Source organism: Rhipicephalus microplus, chromosome 6, assembly GCF_043290135.1.
Source record: "Rhipicephalus microplus isolate Deutch F79 chromosome 6, USDA_Rmic, whole genome shotgun sequence".
NCBI classification, from domain to species: domain Eukaryota; kingdom Metazoa; phylum Arthropoda; class Arachnida; order Ixodida; family Ixodidae; genus Rhipicephalus; species Rhipicephalus microplus.
In genome coordinates, this window is record NC_134705.1 from 65,490,505 (window position 1) to 65,506,167 (window position 15,663).

General features: G+C 57.6%; 1 pseudogene; it reads left to right on the forward strand.

Moving 5' to 3' along the window:
- The first annotated feature begins 1,032 nt into the window (after positions 1-1,032).
- Positions 1,033-1,207, forward strand: LOC142766512 (U2 spliceosomal RNA; annotated as a pseudogene).
- Positions 1,208-15,663: the final 14,456 nt, after the last annotated feature.

The window sequence follows — 15,663 nt, forward strand, 5'->3', positions numbered from 1 at the left end:
AGCATAGGTGCATATGCTGCGTGCTCGCCCATCAGTATTTATTTCTGTGCATGTAAATAAGACTGTAAATATGTATATAACACGCGACACCTCCACCCCTGCATATTCTTTTGTAAAATATAGTAGCTGAAATGTGTTTGTCCTTCATTCTTGATTTGTTTAACTTTATAGTTGTAAATATGTATATAGATAACGCGCTGTTTTGTATTTGCTTGTGTAAGCGTACACTTGTATATATTCAATGTTCTCCCGCTTGTTTATTTTGTAAAACGCATGTCAATGTACCTGTCCTTTCAGTTTGAAGTTCAATAAACTTCTCTTTGTGTAGTCCTACCTCTCGGGACTATATTTTTGGCCCTGGGCCGGGGTTGGATGCCCCCCCTTGAGGGGGGACAACCCTTTTCACTCTTTTTTTTCTTTCTCCTCTCGCTTCTCTTTTCCCGCTTCCTTCTTACGCTTGCGGTGCATCCAAACCGGGCTCCCTCGGGAGCTGACTGGGCAGTTGCACCGCAACTTATACGTTCTTCCCCTGTCCTGAGGTCAGGGCGTGGGTCTAAACCCACCCCTGACCGCCTGGCCTCTCCAGCAGGACTGTCTGGGGTCTTTGGACCCGCGAAGGTTTTTGCCTGCGGGATCCACTTGGTGGCCTCACTTCGGGGTGCGGCAGCAGGGGAGTGACGCTCCGCGGTGGGCAAAAGGCTCACCCCGCTATCACCGCTGTATTGAGCTATAAGCTCTGGGGTCGCTTGCTTAGCTGGCGGGTGGTCGCCCAAGGCGGCCTTCCCGACTAAGCCCAGGGTTCCCCGGCCCTGGGTGGACGTGCGGCTCAGCCCCTGCTCTGCCGGCCTGCTCCAATGCAGCTCCACCATGGCTCTAAGCCATGGCGACTGGCCAAGCCCTTTGGTGAGAAAGGGTGGACGCTGGGGCAGCCGGTAGGGCGCCGCACCCTTGGTCAGGCCCGGTGGTCCCGGAGGTCCGGGCGGCCTTTGGTCGGGCCAGCAAGGCCGAGACTTCTACTTCCTGTCTTGTGTGCTGCCTCTTTTGACAACCTCACTCTGTTCTTATCAGCTTAATATCTGATACGGATCCTATTTGGATCCAAGATATTAAACTTATTTTTGCAATGCGGCAGAGTGCTTGAAGCTTGCTTCACCTCCGCCACGGATTGGCCCGGTATTGCCCTACCTCCGGGATCGGCCCACTCACCCCTGCGGGGGTGAGTTCGACAATAAATTCAATGACAGAAAGAGTGTTCGAATTTACCAAGGATATCTAGGTAAACGGCGTGGGTGCGGCGAGTGTCCGAGACGGTGGCGTCACGCCGCCCCGGCTGACGCGGTATTCGCGTGCGGGGAGTGCGCTAGCTGTGTTTACACTTACGATTGCTGTGGGAAAATAAATGTTTCTGTGGAAATTTCATAATTGGAGGCCCCCCCCCTTTTTTTTGGTTATGTTCACACGTACATACTCAAGTTTTTTTTATTTTTTTTAAACATCCCTACTCATATTAATAAAACTATTGAGTAATTTATTATTACTGTTTCGGAGGAAAGCTAGAAGTGTGTATACGATGTGTATGTATGTGTGTAGAAGTGTGTATGTATGTGTCAAGCTAATTCCGCTTTTCCTATTCACCCGTTTCGGAACGAAAAATAAAACAGCCTCTAGAAATGGTTGTTGATGTTTCTGTTTACAGTTGCAGTGACAAACGAAGGCATTTTTATTTCACATCTTCACGCGACGTCTTAACCTGAAGACGCGTGCTGTCGCCACGTCTATGCATCTACACTATTCCCCATCACAAATTAAAATCGCAAAGAACGCCACAGGACCCACCCCGCACACACCTGCTGTACGGTGGAGCGGCAAAGCCCCGATGTGCGTTTTCTATGTCCACTGACCTGGGTCCCAGCTTCTGCCAGCGGTGGCTGTAATTCATTGCCACGCGGTCAGCTACCTCGCTGGCGCCCTCAGCCATCACCTTGATGACGATATGATGATATGTGGGGTATGACGTCCCAAAACCACCATATGATTATGAGAGACGCCGTAATGGAGGGCTCCGGAAATTTGACCACCTGGGGTTCTTTAACGTGCACCCTAATCTGACCACAGGGAAATGCAGCCGCCGCGGCCGGGTTTCGATCCCACAACCTGCGGGTCAGCAGCCGAGTACCTTACAGCCACTAGACCACCACGACGGACATCGCCTTGTTGATCACACACTAAATTTCTGAACACCATCTCATACCAGCTCATCCACCGTTGGCTCTCGTTAATTACAACAAACATCCTCGCACGCTCACCTCAATGGAATTGCCAGTTGCTGGAAGTTCCAAGAAAATTGCGCACTAGACGTACGGACGCACCACGCACGTACCTGAAGCGCCGTGGAAACCAGGACACGTGAGATCACGCCCCGGGCGCGCTTTGCTGTGCTTTGCTTCTGTACCAACTCATCACTCCTCACAGCTTCACTAATCCGAGTATGTAGAAGTCGAAGAAGCAGAACAACAAACCGGCCAATCCCTCACAGTGGGTGTGAGCCACAAGTAAAGGTCAACAAAAACAAGCAACCCCAGCGAGCGCTGTGACGAAGCTATCGTAATGGGGCGAAATAATCCACGAATATGGCTGCACGTTGACGCACGGTCGCATTTGTGCAACCACCCGTCTCCCGAAGACCGTCTGTCGCGAGTCTTCTCGCACCTTACCCAGCGGAATTCGACGAAAAGCGCAGGCGAGTACTTCTCCACTGATTTCCGCGACCACTTGACGACCGCCTCCTTGCCGCCTCATGTCCGTCTGGCACGATCGACGTAGCGCCGCACCAGCGCCTCGTACACCCCACTATAGCACTCCTACCCCTCGGAATCAGCAAAACTTGGACAAGCGTTTTCGACCACGACAGGCAGAGCCTGCCGGCCCGTTGAACGCTTGAACGACATCGCAGCGGCATGTCGCACACTCACGTTCCGTCACCCTCTGCCACATGACCCTTCATTCACCGGCTTCACAACGCACGCGGTAGACGTTTCGCACGCATTCCCGGGTCTGCCTTTTACGGCAGGACCTTCGTCGACCTCGGTGCGGTGTTCCGCCACGTCGGAACTTGCAAGGCATACGTTGAGCGCGCTGAAGCAGCCAAAGGCAACACCTTTTTGCCGATGATTGTGGGCGTCGTTGCAGAGGCGTTGCTTGGGCAGCCAGCGTAGAAGCCATGTTGGATGGGTGACGTAGTCACATTTTGCACAGTCATTTTTTTTTCTTTTTTCCTTCCAGGCTTTGGTGCTCGAGTTGGACATGTACACTATGCATCAGTTTTTAAAACAAGTGCTGTAGCATCCCTCGCGACATCCCTGATAATGTTCGCCGGCAAGCATTTGGTGTGACGTCATGGTTACATTCGAGAGTACGCATGCAAGCAAGCACGCGTGGCTTTGACCTCTGGGAAAAAGAAGGTTTCAGTTTTAACATGTTTGTAAGCGAAACAAGAAACTTCAAGCGGACTAGGGATAAAAGCAATGCCGTGAAGCCAGCGCCGCCGCTGTCGGTGCACAATGCTGGTTGTGCATGGGTGGACGTCGGAATTGCTTTGCTACTGTTTGCCTGGCTTTTTGCCAGGACTAAGTACGAGGTGTGAAAGAATGGATTTTAATTAAGTGCTAATGAATTGCATCGCTTCTCGGCCTTTTGGCTAGTCCAATTGACGAGTTAGCTGCTTCCTCGCGCGAGTCGCAAGTCGGACCCGGGGTCACGTCAGCCGACGTCGACCCCCGGGCCAGCCAGCAAAGAAGTCACCCAGCCTCCCGGAGCGCTGCCGTTCCAGCCTGCAGCCCCCGGCCTCTGGTCCCGGGCCCTCCTGCTCGGCGACCCCCGCCCTATGCCTGGCGATGCACGGATCTGGACCCCGCCTACTGCGCCGGACCCGCCAGTCCCGTTGCCTACCGCCTCGCTACTAGACCCCGGACCCAGCGCCTTCTGAGCCCGTCTACTAGTACGCAGCACGCCTGCGTTCCCACCAGTCACGCCCCTCTTCTCCTTGGAGGTGCGCCCACCAGTGCCCATCATGGCAGCTCAATCGAACCTCCCGGTGAGGGAGAATTGTTTTTTCTTTAATGTGCCTGACGGCGATTTTTGTATAGATGATTTAATTGACGCTGTAGAGCGTACCGCGGGGGAGGATAGCGTGCACGTCCTCCAGCATATGGGGGGCGCGAGATTTCTTGTGCGCACGCGCACTGCGGCTCAAGCCACCAAATTAATGGTGGAAGAAGGTTTTGTTGTGCGTAACGAGAAAGTAGCAGTGGAGGCAGTGGGGCCTCCGATTACATTTGTCAACGTGTTTCGTTACCCCGCCTACCTCCCCGAGGACCCCCTGGTTAATTGGCTGGCCTAGTACGGGAAGGTGAAGAGCGTGGCTTTCGCGACGGTCGCAAACCGGCAAAACAAACTCAATGGCGTGCGTGTTGTACGCATCGAAATGGTAAAGCCAGTGCCAAACTTTGCGACCGTCGCGGGGCACCGCGTAATGTTTGAGTACAGGGGCATGCGGCGGGTCTGTGCGAGATGCAGCGAGACGGGACACATGGCCTCTGCGTGCCAAACTCCTTATTGCAAGCGCTGTGGCACCTTTGGCCACAAGACGGAGGGTTGCGAAGCCGAATGCCAGAGATGCGGCGGCCACCACGGGACCAGGGAGTGCTTCAGGAGGCGCTCATACGCGTCAGCCGCTCGGGGGCTCTCCTCGGTCTCGGACCTCGCGTCAAACACGACTCGGCCCAGTGGCCCGTCTTCTCCGCGGCCCGGAGAACTGAAGTCGCGCCTCCAAGTATTGGCACCTAAGCCTGCACTTCGTACAACCGCAAGGGAGACCATCTCCAGCGACCAAGACACAGACACTGACACGCCCACTGGTGATAGCAGCACGGCGACTTCATCTGCCAATGAGGTAGAGCGAACTGAAAGAACAGAAGATGTCTCCACCGCAGCTTCGAGAACAGAGCCGAGTACTCCGCCACAGATTCGGAGGTTTCGCCCCCCTCTTCCTTGCCTGCCCCCCCCGACGGCGCGGGACCAGAGCCAACCTGCGACGCCCGAGCAGACAGAGGCGGAGCTTTCCACTGAGACAGGAGAGGTCTCCTCTTCCTCCCGTTGAACTCCCGCCAACGTGCTCGCCCCGGTAACCACCCAAGACTTGGAGGACGGAACCCAAGACCCCGCCCGCGGAGAAGCGCCCATTGTGAGCCGGGGCTACTATTTCCTTCCTGATGAACGTGACAAGAGCTACACCAACGCAGCCTCCTCCGCCCCGACAGTGCCACGCCCTACCCGGGAGAGAGATGCGATGGCAAGCCAGCCCGTAGGCCGCGAGCAACGCGCTCGCTCACGTTCACGCAGACGGCATGGCGATGATGATAAGAAGGCCGGGCGAGAGCGAACTGCCAGCAAGGAGCAAAGGCAGCGCCGACCGGGGGCTGAAGGACGGAGCAGCGACAGTGACGCCCCGCCCCAAGCTAAAGCAAAGAAACTCGACGCAAGCAGCGGGGGCAAAGGGGCACTGCCCCCCTAAGCCGCTGCCTTCAAGTTCTGAGAACGCGCCGCGCCGCTCCACACCCTCGCCAGCTACCACTTTCCTCCTCCCTTTCCCTTTGCGGCGCGCCTCCTTCCTCTCTTTGCTCTCGTCGCTAATGTTCCCCCTCTCCAGAGCAGCTGCTGGCGCTCGCTCCCTCGCCTGCTCCTTTACTGTTGCATTCATGCCCAGCTGCGATAACCGATGCCCCCCTCCGCATAGCCACGTGGAACGTGCGCGGCTTTCGCGATCGCGTCAAGCAGAGCATGGTGGTTTCGCAAGCAAAATCCCAGGGCATCGACCTGCTGTTCCTCCAAGAAGCGAACTTTCGGACCCCGCTTGACGTCACCCGATTCCGCCGCACCTGCCAGGTGGAGGGGTTATTTTCCTTAACGAACGCAAAGGCGTGTGGCGTAGGCGTCGTTTTCGTTTCGGGCCGTTGCCGGGAAAAGGCGCATTGCACCTTTGGAGCTGACGGACGCATCCTCCTTCTCGACATCTTCATCGATGGACGGAAGTTCCGCGTCGTCAATCTCTATGCACCCGTGACGCGCAACGATACAAACCGCTTCTATCGGGAACTGCATGAATACCTGCTTGAACCCCTTCCCCACGTAGTCCTCGGTGATTTCAACTGCGTCATCGACACTACGAGGGACATCAGGGGCCCGGGGCGCGGCGGCTCTGCATACCACGCTAGGGAGCTAATAAAGATCCTACGCCACCTCAAGCTGTCGGACGCCTGGGTTCACCTTCACGGGGACGCCTTCGTGCCGACGAGGACCTCGAGAGTCACGGGTAGCCGGCTGGACCGTATATACCTTCCCGACGCATTGCTCCCTTTGCTTGCCTCGTGCGAGGTAATTGCTTTACCAGCCAGCCTGGAGAAATTGTCGGACCACGCCCCGGTGGTTATAACAGTGAGGGCGCAGCCGGGACCTCGACGGCGGGACACCGCTTGGCGCCTCGACCCGGCGATCTTAGAAGATAACGAAAGCGTAACCAGCTTGAAGGCCCGTCTGGAGGCGTCAATGCTAGCGTCCCCCTGCGAGTCCCCGGAGGCATGGGACGACCTGAAGTCGACGTGGAGGGACCTCCTGCAGCAGGAAGGTAGCGCCAGAAAAAAACGTAACACAGCCCGCTTGAACGAAATTCTACGAAGAATGCGCATCGTTCAAAGCGCCGACGCCCTTACTGCTTGCACTCGAGACTACCTTCACTCGCTTCGGGTCCAGCACGACCGAATTCTCCGAACGACCGCCCGGGAAGCCCGTACAGCACGAGCCGCCTCGGGAGACCAACCGGAGGTTGACCTGCGCGAGATTAACGGGAACGGGTCCTTGCGCATCACGGAAGCGCTCCGGCCCAAGGGTACAACTACGTCAGACCCAGCTGAAGTAGAGGCCGCGTTTCTCGACCACTTCAGGCGTGCGTTCACCGAACCTGACCTGGCGGAATCGCATCGAGACCCGACCCTTGTTAGAGACCTATGCCAGAACCTGCACCGTTTGGAGGCTGACGAGTGTGTGACCCTGTGCGCCCCGGCCTCGCTCGATGAAGTCCGCCAGGCAATCGCATCGATGCCCCCAAACGCAGCGCCGGGCGCAGACGGTCTGACAGCGGGATTCTATATGACGTTTTTTGAGGTCCTGGGCGAACCTCTTCTCAACATCGTCAACGCGGTAATTGGGAAGCGAGCCAAGCCAGCCTCCTTTGGTGTGGGGCGTATCGTCCTGATCCTGAAAGACGGCGCGCCCTCAAACGACCCGTCATCATGGCGCCCGATCACTCTACTCAACGTAGATTACAAGATCGTGGCGTCCATCTTGAACACCAGACTTAAGACCTTTCTGCCGGACATGATCGCCCCGCACCAGTCCTGCACCGTCCTAGGGCGCTCAATGTACGCCAACCTCACCCTGACGAGAGATGTATTCGAGTTCGCCTCCAACAAATGCATCGCGGGGGCCTTCCTGTCCCTCGATCAGGCGAAGGCGTTTGACAGGGTGAGACACTCGTACATGCTGGAAGTGCTACGCGAGTTTGGTCTCCCGCCGGACTTCGTCACGGTCATAGCGCAACTGTACACGGACCTGCAGTGCTGCGTAGTCGTCAACGGCACCACAACGACCCCCTTCGCATACACCAGAGGAATTAGGCAAGGGTGCCCCCTAGGCCCAACCTTATTCGTTTGCTCTATCGAGCCACTCATCACATCAGTCGCCTGTGACGGCCTCATCAAGGGCCTGCCTCTAACAGGCCAGGAAGAGCTGAAAATCCTTGCCTTCGCAGACGACATCTCCCTGTTCCTGAGAGATACGCGCAGCCTCGCACAATTCCGCCAGGTATTTAGCGCTTACGCCGCTGCATCTGGTGCGGCGCTAAACGAAGCGAAGAGCAAGGCCTTACTCTTCGGCCCCTTTCCTCCCGAGGTCATCGCACCGATTGAGTTAGTAACGACAGTGAAGATGCTGGGGGTCTTTTTCACCTGTGAGGGCGTGGCGGCATCCACGTGGTTGAGAGTGCTGAGCAGGGCACAGATCCTCATAGAGCGAGCCAAACTCACTGAGCTCACCTTGCGGGACAAAGCTATTGTGGCCAAGACGAGCGTTTGTGCCCTCGCCTCCCACGTTTGCCGAGTCGCCATCATGCTTTCCAGAATCGCCAGCCAGCTTAACAAGCTCATTTCGGCATTCTTGTGGGATGGCAAGCCCCCACCCGTCAGGCGTCACCTCCTGCAACTTCCAGCAAGCGATGGCGGACTCGCCCTTCCCCACGTTCAGACGACTGGCAAAATCCTCGCTCTAAAGACCGCCCGAACACTGGCGAAGGCGAGCGCTTACGCCGGCAGGAACCTGCTCCTCTATTGGGCAAGTGTGCGTAATAGCTGGCTCGATGCAGGCAGTCACCGCGGTCCGTTCGCCGAGTCGCCCTCCCCCTTTTACAGGGCGGCAGCGGTGACTATGCGCATGCTCACCCGAGAAGCCCCTGGCTGCGAGATAGAGTCAGACCCGCCAGCCAGACTGGTCGAGACACTCACAGCCAACCAGCTCCATGATGACGACAGGTTCCGCGCGAACCGAGCGAAGAGGGAAATTGCCGTGCTTGGCCGCTATGCCCCCCGTGGAGTGCAAGATTTCATTTGGAAACGGGCATGGGAAGTCCTCCCCACACGGCAGAGGCTACACCGCCTCGGCATCGTCCCCGACGCCCGTTGCCCAAACTGCCAGCATCAAGAGACCCTCAAACACGCTCTGTTCGACTGCGTGGCCGCGCGACCCGTGTGGCGCATGACCGCGCGCTGCTTCGGCATTCGCCCCCCTCCTTATCACAGGCGCAATAAAGGCCCCTTCGCGCGACTCGTTGTTGCCATCACCCTCTTCGTGATTTGGCAACGGCGATCTCTAGCCGAAGCGAAGAAAAAACCTGTGAGGGCGGCGTACCCCGCTATGAGCAAAATTAGGAGGTTGCTGTGGGCGCACCTATACGAGGAACTTGAAGCCAGCGGCGAGGAAACGTTCCTTCGCCGCTGGCACACCAGATTTTTTTTCTTGAGGGATGGCAAGCTGGTCGCCCCTATAATCCCCTATTAACTGGCCCCCCCCTCCCCGCCTTTCTCTATCCTTTGTGCCGCATCTTGCGCCCCCCCCCTTCCCGCTCTATTCCGGCCTCTACCTTATACCTACATGAGGCCTCGTCTCCCTTTCCGGTTTCAGTGCTAACGGTGCCCAACTTACGTGGCGCGGACACGCGTCTGAGCGGTGCGTAGCATTTAGCGCAGGGTGCGCCCTTTTTTTTCGCCTGTATATAGTTATGCACACTTCATGTATATCTGTACACATGTAAATAGATTGTAACGAGGGTAGTGGGCATGGAGCTCGAGGATAGAAAAAGAAGACTTGCTGTGATCGCAGGCTTGCGTTCAGTTAGCCCTTGCGCTAAATAAAGCAGGCGAACTCTCCTTCGCCGAGTTCGCCTGCTTGTTCAACAACCCGTTTCAAGTGGTGGAGGTGCTGGGTACGCCGCGACTGCATTAAGTTTCGTAGGGTCCGGGAGAATGCCGTCCTTAGAAACCACATGGCCAAGAATTACAAGCTTGCGAGCGCCGAAGTGGCATTTCTTCAAGTTAAGTTGAAGTCGCGCCGCGGAAAGGCACGTAAGAACTTGCTCGAGGCGGCTGAGGTGGGTCGCAAAGTCGCTTGAAAATACCACAATGTCATCCAAATAACAGAGGCACGTTTTCCATTTCAGACCTCGCAAGACGGTATCCATCATCCTTTCGAAAGTGGCAGGCGCATTGCAGAGGCCAAAGGGCATAACGGTGAATTCATATAGTCCATCCGGTGTTACAAAGGCTGTCTTCGGGCGGTCACCCTCTGCCATGGGCACCTGCCAGTAGCCAGAGCGTAAATCTAATGAAGAAAAGAACTCTGCTCCTTGTAGGCAGTCCAAAGCATCATCGATGCGCGGCAGAGGGTATACGTCTTTGCGCGTTATCTTGTTGAGTCGGCGGTAGTCAACGCAGAAGCGGATGGATCCGTCTTTTTTCCTGACGAGAACAACCGGTGAAGCCCAGGGACTGTTGGAGGGCTCGATGATGCCACGTTTCAACATGTCGTCTACTTGTTCGTCGATGACACGGCGTTCAGCAGATGACACACGGTACGGACGCTGCCTTAGCGGGGCTTGTTGACCGGTGTCAATACGGTGAACGACCGCAGAGGTTCGGCTTAAGCCTGACTGGTCACGATCAAATGAAGAACGAAAGCGGAGAAGAAGATTTATAATCTCTTCGCGCTGAGTTGGTGCGAGCTCAGAGTCGATGGCATCCGAGAATACGTCCAGAGCATCATTAGGCGCGTTGGTAGGAGTGACAGCACTAATTGGGAGCGAAACCGCAGAATCGGGTATAGTAGCCGGAAGAATGCACTCGTAAAGTTCGTAGCTTCCCAGGCATTCTCCACGTAGTAGGGATGAGATGTCCGCGGTGTCTTGAGCAGCGCAACGCGTAGAAGCGCGCTGCCTACGCAGCTCATCATAGCTTTGGCAGAGCTGAATCACCTCGGCGACCGTCTGGGGACTCTTCGCAGCCAGCATTTGGAACGCACCGTCGTCGATTCCTTTCATGATGTTCTTGATCTTGCCTGCCTCGTCCAGAGTCGAATCGACGAGCTTGCCGAGAAATAGCACATCTTCGATGTAGCTCGTGAAAGTTTCATCTGCTCTCTGTACTCGGCCCCGCAAGCGCTGTTCAGCACGAAGGCGGCGGACAGCAGGACGGCCAAAGACTTCCGCGAGGGTTTTCGCCAATTCCGACCAGGTACTGAAATCACTTTGATGATTTCTGTACCATAGTTTTGCCACGTCGGTCAGGTAAAAACTCACATTTGTGAGCTTATCGGCTGCGTTCCACTTATTGACGGCGCTCACCAGTTCATACTCGGCAATCCAGTTGTCCACATCTTGGTCCTCTGTGCCACCAAATATGGGGGGGTCGCGCTGCCGGAGAGCGCCAGCGCAGAAGACAGGCACAGGTGCGAGATCTGGAGTAGCAGCATGAGATGGCCCCGGATCAGTCATTGTAGGAGGTCGTTGGAGTGTGCGGCTGCGAAGTTCCAGGGTGAGGACCAGATGTGCCCAGCACTTCCACCACTTGTCACGTTCGCCATTGGCTTCAGAGCCTGTCGGCTCGCCTATCTCCACTAGTGCTGCCTTGGCCATCAGCATCTCGGACATGCCTTCCGAGCAACGCAAAGATGCTTGGATTTCATCTCTTTTGGACTTTCTCTCAAACCGGACGCCCGCTCCAGTTTCCAGGACGCTTCGCCGTCAAGCAGGACACTTCGCTATTCGGGATAACCTGCTTTACCGCCGAAACTACAGCTCGATCGGCCGTAAGTGGTTGCTCGTGATCCCCCGACATCTGCGCTCTGACATCTGTGCCACGTTCCACGATGATCCGCAATGTGGCCACGCTGGTGTGTTAAAAACATACACCCGCTTGCAGCTGCGGTACTACTGGCGCGGTATGTACCGTTTCGTTCGCCGTTACGTAAGGTCTTGCCTTACGTGCCAGCGACGCAAAATGCCCACTCAACATGCCACAGGTCCCTTGCAGCCGTTGCCATGTCCAGCACGAGCTTTCGATCGTGTCGGAATCGACCTTTACGGTCCGCTTCCCTATACTTCGAGTAGCAACCGCTGGGTCATTGTCGCTATCGACCACCTAACGCGGTACGCTGAAACAGCTGCGTTACCTTCTGCTACCGCAAAAGACGTTGCGTGTTTTATACTGCAAAACCTGGTTTTAAGGCATGGAGCACCTCGGGAGTTACTAAGCGACCGTGGCCGCGTTTTTCTCTCCGATGCCATCAAAGCGTTGTTGAGCGAGTGTCGCATCATACACCGCACTACCACAAGCTTTCGTCCAGGTACCTCGGCCCTTGTCGAGTTGTGTGCCAAACATCCCCTGTCAACTACCTTGTCGAGCCACTGGATGCATCTCCGGACAAGCGCCGTCGGGGAAAAGAAATCGTACACATCTCTCGGCTCAAGCCATACCATGACCCTTCTGTCTACACCTGTCCTTAGGTCGCCAGGATGGCTCCCTCATCGGCCGGGGGTGATTGTAACGAGGGTAGTGGGCATGGAGCTCGAGGATAGAAAAAGAAGAAGACTTGTTGTGATCGCAGGCTTGCGTTCAGTTAGCCCTTGCGCTAAATAAAGCTCTCCTTCGCCGAGTTCGCCTGCTTGTTCAACAACCCGTTTCAAGATGCTTTTATATATATGTGTGTGTTTTGTTCAAAAAAAAAATTTTTGTTAAATGGCAAAAGAGTGTATTTTTTGTGTATTTTGGCGCCCTTGCAAGCTGCAAGTTACTGTAATTCGTTTATTAAACCAAGTCCTAATTTGTTTTCCTGTACCAGCCATGTAACCGGCTGAACTGTCGGCTGTGTATTATGTTCACACTGCAGCACAATGTTCTATGAGTCGAGAGACAAATAAATTCTCTTTGTGTAGTCGTGTGGCTTGACCGCCCTGCACTTTTGATCTTTGTGGAAGCAACCGGAACCCGCCCGGTTACAGCGGCGTCTTTCTCCCTTCCCTCACCCAGCCCTATCCACGGCTACCACTGCTCTTGGGTGCCTGCTGCCTGCTGTTGCTGCCCGGATTGCTGCCTGCCTGCCTGGTGTTCCGCTGCCATCACCGCCCGGTCCTGCTCGCCTGGTTTCGGCGCTCGCTCCGCCGCCTGCTGCCTGGGTCCGCTCTCCTCCTCGCCGCCTGCCCAGCGGCGCTTGCTCGCCGCTGGCCTCGCCGCCCGCTCCGCTGCTTGGTCCCGCCCGCTGCCTGCTCGCCGCCTGCCCGCTCGCCGCCTGCCTAGCGGCGCTTGCTCGCCGCTACCGCCCGGGGCCGCCTGCTTGCCCCCTGCTCCCGCCTGCTGCTCCGGCGCCTCGCCAGCTAGGTGGTCGCCCTGCTGGCCTCCCTGCCGCTGCTCCCGGAGACTCTCCCTGACCAGCGGTGGTCGCCGCGTCCCATGAGGCCGTCCTGACCTTCTGGCCGTCCCGTTTAGCGGGGCCGCTGGAACATGGCCTCCGGGGGCAACCCTTCTCCCGACGACAGCGAGAACGATGGCGACCCTCCCGTCCAGGAGCGCCAGCCTGAGCGTGAGGGTACCACCCTCACGCTCTTCTTTCCACTCCCGGCGAAGTTTCTATGCTGCGAGGAGGGCTGCGCGACCGCCTACAACCCAGAAGTGTGGACGTCGCGCCGCCAGTCGCTGCAGCGGCACCTCGAGGGGGAGCATGGCGTGCGGATAACCCGGACGGTATACCACTGCACCATTTGCGGCGCTACGCTGGGGAAACGGCCGACAACGCATGGCTGCCTGGTGAACCTTCCAGCTGCTGCCCCTCCCCCCCCTCACCGGCACCAGTGCCCGACCTGCTCGAGCTCCTTCACGTCAAGGAAGGGGCTCTACGATCATGAGCAACGGCACCGGAGGGAGGAGGCACTTTTGGCCCGGCAGAACGCTACCGCCGGTCCACCACCAGCAGCCGCTGTGGCCGGTCCTTCAGGAGAGTCCTGCCATGCAGGGGACACCAGGACGCCACCTCATCAACCTCCACCTGGACCGGCTACACCCCCACATCCCCCCCTTTTGTCGGCGGTTTCCCCCACGCAGGCTGAAGGCGAGCTGACGGCGGACCAATGCCCCCCTGCCCCAAACACCGTGACCGGGCCTCCCTCACAGGAGGTCACACCTGCTCCTTTGGACGGAGATGGGGCCTTGGGGGAGCTTGCACTCGGAGCGACGCCCGTCGTCTCGACGAGTCAGCTGCTTCGTGACTCCGCGGACGACGACGGCACGGAGAGCGCGCCAGTACACCAGGCGGACAATGCGGGTGACGACCAGCCGGGTGATGACTCCAACCAGGCAGTTTCTGCAGGCGATGACGTCAGCTCCTCGGAAGAGTACGCCAGCCCAGCTGTGGACGACACCGAGGAGCCAGCTGACCAGCAGATGGGGCGCGTCGTCGAGTTGTCGGCGCCTACCGAGCAGGCGACGACACTCGCAAACAACTTTGGCGAAGCGGGGCGAGAACCCGCCGAACCGACAGCGCCCCATGGCGACGTCACCGGCAGCAACTATGGTACACAAGACGAGGCAGCTGACACCCTGGGGCCCGAGAGTGCCTGGTTCCTGGCGGAGGTGACGGCAGAGCTACGTGACCTTGGCCGGGGCCCTGTGTCGGAGGAGCAGTGGGCGCGGTTCGAGCCCATCCTGGACCGCGCCGAGGCAGCCATTATTGACCATCTTCGGCTGCCCTGTCGGGGCTCGCGCCAAACACCACCTCGGCGTGAGATTAACCCCGACAATGCTTCCCTGATACAGGGTCTTTACAGGAGAAACCGGCGACGGGCCGTCCGCCTCATTGCGGAAGGCCCGTCCGAGCTCTGCCCCTTCAACCCAGGCACCCTTCAAGGCCACTTCACTGAACTCTGGCCCCGGTAGCCGTGGATACTACGCTCCTCAGGTCACGAGCCCCCACAACAGAGGAGATGGACACGTGCCCCTTCCTGCCAGACGAAGTCGCAGCCAAGCTCCGAAGGTGCGAAAGCACAGCTCCTGGGGAGGACCGTCTGACGTACCACCACTGGAGGCAGGTGGATCCTGACGGGCGGTTCCTGGCGGCGGTGTTCAACATCTGTCTCTTACACCGCCGCACACCCCAGAGCTGGAAATCAACGAGGACAATCCTCATCTACAAGAAAGGCGACCGCGAGGATCCTACAAACTGGCGACCCATTACCCTTGGTCGAACAATCGCCAAACTGTATGCCGGGTGTCTCACTACCCGGCTGCAGCGGTGGTTGGGCGACCATGCGGTCTTGTCCAGGTGTCAGAAGGGCTTCCTGCCGTACGATGGGGTGTTTGAACACAACTTCGTGCTGCAGGGACGCCTGGATGACGCCAGGACAAAAGGTGGGGAGCTGTGCATAGGTTTCCTCGACTACGCCAATGCCTTTGGCTCGGTCGCCCATCAGGCCCTCGTTGAGGCTGTCCGCGGCGCCGACGCAGGGGAGACCTTCGCGGAGATCGTGGAGGAGCACTACCGCGCCAACACCACCTGCGTCGTGGCAGCAGCTGGCACCACGGAGCCTATCCCCATCAGAGCTGGCCTGAGGCAAGGATGTCCACTGAGCGGCCTGCTATTCAACTTGGTGGTGGATCCAGTCATCAGGGCAGTGCAGGGAGGCGATAAGCAGCACAACATCCTTGCTTACGCCGATGATCTGACTCTGCTCGCTGCGGACCCCACCACCTTGCAGCGCCGTCTCAATGTCGTGACAACCCTCTCGGACCGGCTGGGACTGCGACTCAAGCCCGCCAAGATCCGTACCCCCCACCCTTCCGGGCGCTATCCGGTGGGCACACGGTCCACCACTTTCACCGTTGGAGGCGTCCCGGTTCCGGCACTGGCGGACTACGAGAGCACCGTTTCCTGGGGCGACCTGTGGGCTTTCGGGTGCTCCAGGACCAAACGACCGTCGACGAGGCCATCCACCTGAGCAGGAAGCTACTCTCCTCA